Source organism: Populus trichocarpa, chromosome 14, assembly GCF_000002775.5.
Source record: "Populus trichocarpa isolate Nisqually-1 chromosome 14, P.trichocarpa_v4.1, whole genome shotgun sequence".
In the NCBI taxonomy this organism is placed as follows: Eukaryota; Viridiplantae; Streptophyta; class Magnoliopsida; order Malpighiales; family Salicaceae; genus Populus; species Populus trichocarpa.
Genome location: NC_037298.2, coordinates 17,271,299 through 17,280,518, shown reverse-complemented (window position 1 = coordinate 17,280,518; position 9,220 = coordinate 17,271,299).

Below are 9,220 nucleotides of genomic sequence, written 5' to 3'. Positions count from 1 at the left end.
ATATGAATTACACTAATAGACTTCGTTGATGATCGTTCCTCGAACTTGATTAGCCGGTCCCGAATGCGGAGGCTAATGATGTTAGTAAGGTTTACTAATATCGGCATAATCATCCCTGAAAACGAGGGATACTGAACTTGATTAACTATTCGGGTGAGAATAGTTAATGATATTGACCGGTGCTGTCAATATCGGCAATCACACGAAACTTGATCAGCCGGTCCCGAATGCGGAAGCTAATGATGTTAGTAAGGTTTACTAACATCGGCATAAACATCTATCGGCATAATCATCCCTGAAAATGAGGGATACTGAATTTGATTAACTATTCGGGTGAGAATAGTTAATGATATCGACCGATGTTGTCGATATCGGTAATCACATGAAACTTGACTAGCTATTCCTGAAGTGAAAGCTAATGATGTCAAGAATCTTGACATCAACATTTCCGGAAATATTCCAAGATATTATAGAAAGAAAAATCGGATTGGCTATTTCAGGTTAGAAATAGTCGATGACATCAATCAGTGGTATTAATTTTGACATTTACAATGAACTTGATTAGCCGATCCAGATATGGGAGACTAATAACACTAATGAAAATTTATTAGTGTCAGCATTCCCTTCCAAGTTTTAGGGGAGAGATATTATAATGATATTTCCGATATGGAATAATTAAAAATATTAATGAAATGGGGATTGACATCTTAATAGGATTATTCATTCGGCCTTGAAGAGGCGGATATTGATTGGAAATTATGGAATAAGATGGCGGAGGAACTAGTTACCCGGTGATGGGCTAGTGGCATCAGTTTTGTTTTCTAATGACCGGAATATGCAACTTGAGTTAAACTTACTTGTGTGGTGTTAATATTGCCGGGATGACTGACTTGTCAGATTATAAATTGAATGTTGGATGACACCTAACTATTAAATAAAAAAAATGGTAATTTGTGTTTATGTTATGGATTATTGAAGAAATAAATAAAAAAAAACTGATGAAGATCTAAATTCTTGTGAAGCATGGAGGCAAATATCATATCGCTTGAGACGTGAGAATAGAAGTCCATTAACCATGGTAGGTGTTATACACTTGAGGAATGCAATGCTATATATACATATATGATGTATTTTGAATTAATTGATGAATTGTAATTGATATAATTTGAGAATCATATACTGCGCACATGGAGGATGTCAAAGAAATTATGACTAATAATGTAAATATGTTGTATTAAGGATTTGTGTTGTTGCTGGCATGATAAGAATTTGGTGATAATTATAATAGTGTAATAAAATGCCAATAATAGTGATAGATAATGAAATTTGGCCTTAATTATAGTGGTCGAATGAAATTAGGTTGATGAATTAAATAGAATGATGTATGTATGATATTCATATTATTTGAAGATGGGTCGGATGTGAATATTGTGAAAATGATGGTAGGTTCCATAATAATGAGAGATTTTATTGAAAATCTAAAGAAACATTGGAATGTATCGAAATGGGCACAAGAAATATGTAAGTTGAATATATTTATAAACTAAAATTGGACCGAAATCATGACGAGTTTGACGATTTATATGGAAAAGCCATAATGGGTATAATAGATGTTGGGATTGAAATTGATATAAAGAGATTGAGAGAGAGAGAGAGAGAGAGAGAGAGAGAGAGAGAGAAATCACGTGGTAGATATTATAACGAATTAAATGCGCTCGTGAGGTGAAACGAGATATAAAATGAAAATGTTAAATGATTCTATGAAAGATGAATAGAGACGTAATAATGGAAGGACAAATGAGAATTTCAAGGAACTATAATTGCATATCGTTGAATATATGTTTAATTACCGGTGCATGTATTGTGTGATTTTCCTTTTATGCTATATTTATTATATACATTATGAAATTGCAGGTCCTTTAGATTCACACAAGGAGTAGCGTTTTAGGTCCTCTAGTCTCCTTTTGTATGATTGAATAAGAAGATGAACATTAATGTATTTTGTCTTTAAGGAACTAAATGACTTAATATGTAATAGTACTCCTTTTACATTAAGTGTCGGGACATAAAAATGTACTATTTTGTATTTGTAATCTTAGTTTGTTTACTTCCAATTATTATGAATTACGTGTGTAATTATTATGAATTATGTGTGTTAATGGGAAAGAAATGAGCATGCGAAATGTTAGGCATGTACCATGAATGATGTGTTGTTGAGGTTCTACATGATTATGATATGATTGAGAAATGAGTATAACTGTACAGGATGATTGTCGATAACTTGGGACTCCAAGTATAAAGGAAACTCTGCCGAAATTTCAGTGGAAATTTCGGCAAGTCTCAGATAAGTTCGGTGGATGAAAAAAAAATACCCATTTTTTTAAAGTTAAGGCTCAAAGTCCTTTTATGAATGTACTAAATTACAGGGTGTTACAATTAAAGATCAAGAAAGCTTTCATTAATAATAAATATACCTACTTATACATTAACAAAGTAACCGTCACGTGTAATCAATCGATTGGTTATAGAATATATACATTAACACTGGCCTACTTGGGCCTCTTAGGGAGGTGTTCAGTATGTTTGGATTCCTTTGGCTATATTCAGGTGTTTACACCAAGTGTATATGCTAGACAACCAGAATAACTATATAATGGATGGGGAGTCTTAGTTAGGATTCAATGATATTGACATGTAAGTGCTTGGTTAAACTTTTTGAAATGTTTTTTATTTGAGTTCATCAATGTGAATATGGAGAGAGCCACAACTATTTTGGCACATTTTCTATTTGAGCTCATCAGTGTGGAGATGGAGAGAGCCACAACTAATTAAAGCATTTATTTGGCTGGTCATAATTGAGAAAATCCTTATGACCACGGAAATGTTCAAAAAATAGCTAACCTTAAATCATTGTTGTAGTAAATGTGCTAATAACATGGAAACAATGGTTAATGTACTGCATGATTATATTGTGTTAAAATCTCTAATGAAGGATTCAAGTGAATGATATTCCTTCGTTAGCTGTTCTCAGTTTGTTTCGTTTACTAAAAAACTAGTAAGGGGTGTATTTTACTAAATTTAGAGAGGATTGGGTCATCATATTTGGCATTATTATCTAGTATATTTGGTGATGATGTAACAAAGTTATGAACTTTCATACAATTAATTCTTATAATGTTGAAATTAAGGAAGCTTAAAAGAGTTGCTTTTTTTTTTCTCACCATCCCTATGGTAATGTTTAGATATTGTCTCAAAATAAAAGAAACACAGATAGCGAGGATAGAAGGGATGTCTCTTTGTACTTCTTATTTTGAAAATATAGAATTCATTAAAAAACTATTCAAGAGATATATTTATTTTACATCCATGTCTCTTTGATCAAATACATTTCTATTTTATATATATATATATATTAAGACACCAACCAAATGTAACATATGCTATCAAATGAATCAGTTGGGTCTATAGTTAGGGCAATTCTTGTTAGGTTGGAAAAAATCTAAATAAAAATAGGGTTAGTAAGGGCAATTCATGTTAGGTTGGATTTGGGGATTTGCTTTGTAGATGGGGTTACTAAGGACAATCAAATTTAGGCTAGGTATGGTGATTTGCTTTATAGATTTAGTTGGCAAGTACAACATCAAACTTGAGTATTGGTTTGTAATTCTTCTAATACTAAGTCATGGGTGATGAATATTGGATTATATATGGTATGAAATTCTCGGATAAAACAACTTCAACTTAAAATAAATTTTGAAGTGATGTAAATGTTTATGTCACAAAATCATAAAAAGTTAGTTAGGTTTTCATAGCATATTTTTGAAATAAATTAGGAAACTTATTTGCATAAGATTGATTATTAGTATTATACATAAACATAGAGAAGCCTATCATTATGAAGACAAGCTTGATAACTTCAAGGTAGAACTATGCAAAAAAAAGTTGTATATTTTGTTATGTTGGCCTTCCTATATGTATAAGAAAGAAGTTATTGAGAGATGTTTGAGGTATGTGATCAATTAAGACATATACTAGACAGGTGGCCCGTGTTATGTTATAAGCCGACTCAATTTTTTTCCATCACAAAAAAAGATGCTAAGGCAATGTAAGCTTTCCTAAAAAACAAAAAAAAAAAATCTAAAACTCAGGTCATTAACTCATTTGGGCTTAATAAGCTCGACTAATTTCATGAGGCGAATAAAAAAAATACAATGATAGTACATAAACTAAAAAAATTGACAACAAAAAAATTCAAAAATACATGACCCGAGCCCATCCAAGTTAACACGCTAAATATGTGAATTGGTTGTGACACTGGGATAACCTCATCGACAGAAAATTAAATAAAACCATAATGCTTAATTATTAAACAATCTAGTGTTGAAAGGTGAAATTGAATTTATTTTTAAATAAAAAACAATAAAAAAACCCGAGTCAAACCAAGTTAACCCATTAAACTCATGATCATAGACATAAGACTGGGATAACCTAATGGAAAAGAAAAAAAAAAAAAACAAAGTGCAAAGACCAATTCTCAATTAATCAAATGTTGAATGGTGAAATTGAAATAAAAAAATCAATTTTAAAAAAATCAAATGTTGAAGGATCATATCTGGTAACTAAGTAAAAATTCATTGAGAACACAATAACCTCATAGAAAGCAAAAAAAAAAAAGGCTCAATTTCTAGTAATTAAACTATCAAAGGACAAAATTGATGAAAAAAAACAATCCAAAAAAGGTAAAAAAAAAAAACTCACTCGAGCCCACCCAAGTTAACATGCAAAATCTATGATTTGATTGTGATACCAGGATAACTTCGTTGAAAGTAAGTTGAATAAAAATATGAAGCTTAATTATCATACCCCTCAATGTTGAAGGGTGTTATAACTCGAATCATTTTTAAAATCAGTGAAAAATCCAATAGAAAACAAATAAAAAATAATCAAACCCAATATCTAATTAAATAAATGTCGAATGATGAAACTAAAAAAATATGAGCTTAAAAAAAAACTAGGTGAATCTCTTAAACTTGAGTTAATCTTCTAAACTCACAACCCGTGAAATCTCAAACCTAGCCTCAATCAAGAAACTCAATTACCAACCAATTTAACTTGAAAGATGAAATCGATAAAAAATTAATTTAAAAAATTTATCAAAGTAAGAAAAAAAAACAATCAAAATAATGAGGATCAAATCTAATAGAAAAAAATCGAAGGAGGATGAAATCATAACAAATATTCAATTTTAAAAATTCTCAAATAAAAAAATATCAATCAAAAGAATGATGATCAAATTTGATAAATAAAAAAAAATAAAGGAAGATAAAATTAAAAAATAAATTATAAATTATTTCAAATAAAATAAATAGTAACAAAAAAACAGGGATCAAATCTAAAAAAAAAAAATTGAAGGGCTGCTTTGAAAAATTAAAGGTTCAAACACTAAAATCGAGAAAAAGAGATAAAAGAAGGGGGAAAAAAAGGTCGTTGGTGTCAAACCGAAGGTCTGTTGGTCAAATACACTGCTAAGATGAATTGAATGTCGCCCCACAAGACATCGTTTAGTTGTTGGACGATGTTGCATGCTTCAATAATTTTTTTTAAAAAATAATATTTAATATTTATTAAAATATTAAATTGCCCCGTACTGTATCTGATTATAATAAGAAAACCAAGTTGAAAATATGAAAAAGCCATTGGACTCCAATTTAATTTTTTTTGTTATTTTAAAGGTAATTTAGTCATTTTATTATGTTTAAAATATAAAAAGATGAAAAAAAACCCTTAAAGCAAGTTTAATATTTTTTGTTTTAAAAGATAATCAAATCATTTTATTATACTGAAAAAATAAAAAGATTAATTTTTCCAGATTAATTTGTTAATAATTAATGAATCGTAAGTGAAAAAACAGTATCACCTTGATAATAGCTAATTGATTTTATTTAAGAATGAATAAACAGTTACACTATTTTAGCTTAAATCTAGAGCCACAGTGTAACAAAAAAAAAAAAAGGTTTTGAATGTGCAATGTGATTAACCATTGAGGTCAACCCTGTGATATTGTATCTTGTTTAGTGTAAGCGGACAAAACCTGTAAAAAACAAAACGGAAAAGGCAACGATGGATGGATTTGGATGATATACATATTATGTTTGTAAAATTCACACAATTCATTCCTATACACACAAACACACACACACAAACACACACACACACACACACACACACACACACATATATATATATATATATATATATATATAAACTAGTATATTGACCCGCGCTCCACAACGGATCAATAATAATTAAAAAAAATATTTTATATTTTCAAAAATAATTTTCAAAAAGACTTGGGTCTGGCAGTCAAGATAGACCCAAGAGCCTTGGGTTTGGCGCCCAAGCCAGACTCAATAGTCTTGGGTCTGACGACTAAGTCAAATCCAAGTTAATTGGGTCTGGCTCTTCTAATAGATCCAAGTTTCTAGAATCTGGCTCCCCTAATAATAATAAAAATAATAATATTTATAAAAAAATAATAATATTATTAAATTTATCTAACACAAGTTCTTATAGTTTTTAATTTATTCAAATCAAATTTATGTTTTTTCTTCAATAGTAATAACATTTTTTAAATAATAATAATAATAACAATAATAATAATAATTCTTAATTTTACCTTTCAAATCAAATCTATGGTTTTTTTCAATAGAAATAATATTAAAAAAAATTATTAATAATTATATTAAACGTGCCTACCCAAGTACTTATAATTTTTAATTTTACCCTTCAAATCAAATCTATGATTTTTCTTTAATAGTAATAATATTGTTTTTTAAATTTATTATTAATAATAATATTAAGAATAATAATAATTTTTAAAATGTAAAAAAAAATATTTATATTTTCAAAAATATTTTTAAAAGAGATTTAAGTTTGGTGGTCATGCCAGACCCAAAATAATTGGGTCTGACGGTCATTTCCAGACCCAAGTCTCTTGGGTCTGGTAGTCCTGCCAGACCTAAGGTACTTGGTCTGGGGATGTCATATTCAAATTACTTGGGTTTAACGCCTCGGTACTTGAATATGGCGCCCCTGACAAACCAAGATACTTGTGTTTGGGGATGTCATATAAAAAAAATATTTTTAAAAGAGACTTGAGATTGGCAGCTATTTCTAGACCCAAGTCTTTTGGATCTTGTGGGCAAGCTAGATCCAAGAGCTTTGGATCTGGCAGTCCTACCAGACCTAAGGTACTTGAGTCTCGGGATGCTATACCCAAGTTACTTGAGTCTAACGCCTTTACAAGATCCTAGTTCCTGGGGTGTGACCGTGTCAAACCCAGGTATGACCTTATTACTATTTTTTTTTCCAATAGCAATGATATTGTTTTCACATTTATTAATAATTATATAAATAATATTAACAATAATGCAAAGAATAATAATAACAATAATAATATTTTTTAATTTTACCCTTCAAATCAAATTTATGGTTTCTTTTCTATAACAATTTTTTTTTTCAAATTTATTCATAATTATATGTATAATATTAAGAATAATAATATTTATAATATTAAACAAGCCTAACCCAAGCTCATATAGTTTTTAATTTTACCCTTCAAATCAAATTTATGATTTTTCTTTAATAGTAATAATATTGTTTTTTCAAATGTATGAATAATTATATAAATAATATTAACAATAATGATAACAACAACAACAACAACAACAATAACAACAATAATTTTTAATTTTACCCTTCAAATCAAATCTATAGTTTTTTTTTTCCGATAGCAATAATATTTTTTAAAAAAATTAATAATAATGAATATAATAATATTAATAATAATATTAAACTTACCGAACCTAAGTTCTTATAGTTTTTAATCCCTTTAAATAAAATTTATGGTTTTTCTTCAATAGTAATAATATGTTTTTCAAATTTAATAATAATAATAATTTTACCCTTCAAATCAAATCTATAATTTTTTTCGATAACAATGATATTTTTCTTCAAATTATTTTAATAATTATAATAATAATAATGAAAAAAATTATATTAATAATAATATTATGTGAGCCAGACCCAAATGCGAGGGTCTGGCTAGAGCGCCTAGGATTTGACAGGCATGCCTGAAACCAGAGCTAGGTGTCTAGCAGTCATGTCATTCCCCAACGCTAGGCCCCAAAAAACCTGAATGGATTATTTTTCCCCAACTATTTTTTCAATGCTAAATATATCCCATGAAAAAGACAACTCCACCTCCAACTACATGCCCAACAAGTTTCTTTGTCAATGATAACCATTAGGTCTAGCGGGATATGGCGCCCCTACCACACCCAAGTTACTTGGGCCTGGCGCTGTTGCCAGACCCACGTAACCTGGGCTTGATGTCCCTGCCAAACCCAAGTAACTTGCTAAGTACTTATAATTTTTAATCAATTCAAATCAAATTTATGGCTTTTCTTCAATAGTATTAATATTTTTTTTCAAATTTATTAATGATGATGATGATAATAACAATAATAAAATAATAATAATACAAATATTAACAATAATACTAATACTAATACTAATACTAATAATAATAACAACAATACTAATACTAATTTTTAATTTTACCTTCAAATCAAATCTATGGTTTTTTCTTCAATAGTAATAATATTTTTTTTCAAATTTATTAATAATGTTAATAATAATGTTTATAATATTAATAAGAATATGATTAAACATGTCTGACTCAAGTTTTTATATTTTTTAATTTGACTCTTCAAATCAAATATATAATTTTTCTTCAATTGTAATATTTTGTTTTTCAAATTTAATAATAATAATAATAAGAATAATAACAACAACAACAATAATAAGATCCATGTTTCCAGGTATAACATTCCCTTCTAAATCCAAGAACCTAAGTCTACTAGGCTGCCAGACCCAAGAGCACTGGACCCGGTGAGCTGGCTACTCTGTCAGATCCAAGTTACTCAGGTCTAGCGCACTTTCCAAATCCAAGTAACTTGAGTCTAACTCCCTGCCTGACTCAAGTTCCTTTGGTTTAGCGCCCTTGCCAGACCCAAGGTACTTGAGTTTGGGTCTGGGGATGCCATACTTAAATTACTTGGGTTTGACGCCCCTGCTAGACCCTAGTTCTTATCATTTGTTTTTTTATTTTTATTTTTTTGTAGTTTTTTTCTTCACATTTATTTTTTTGGAAAAAATA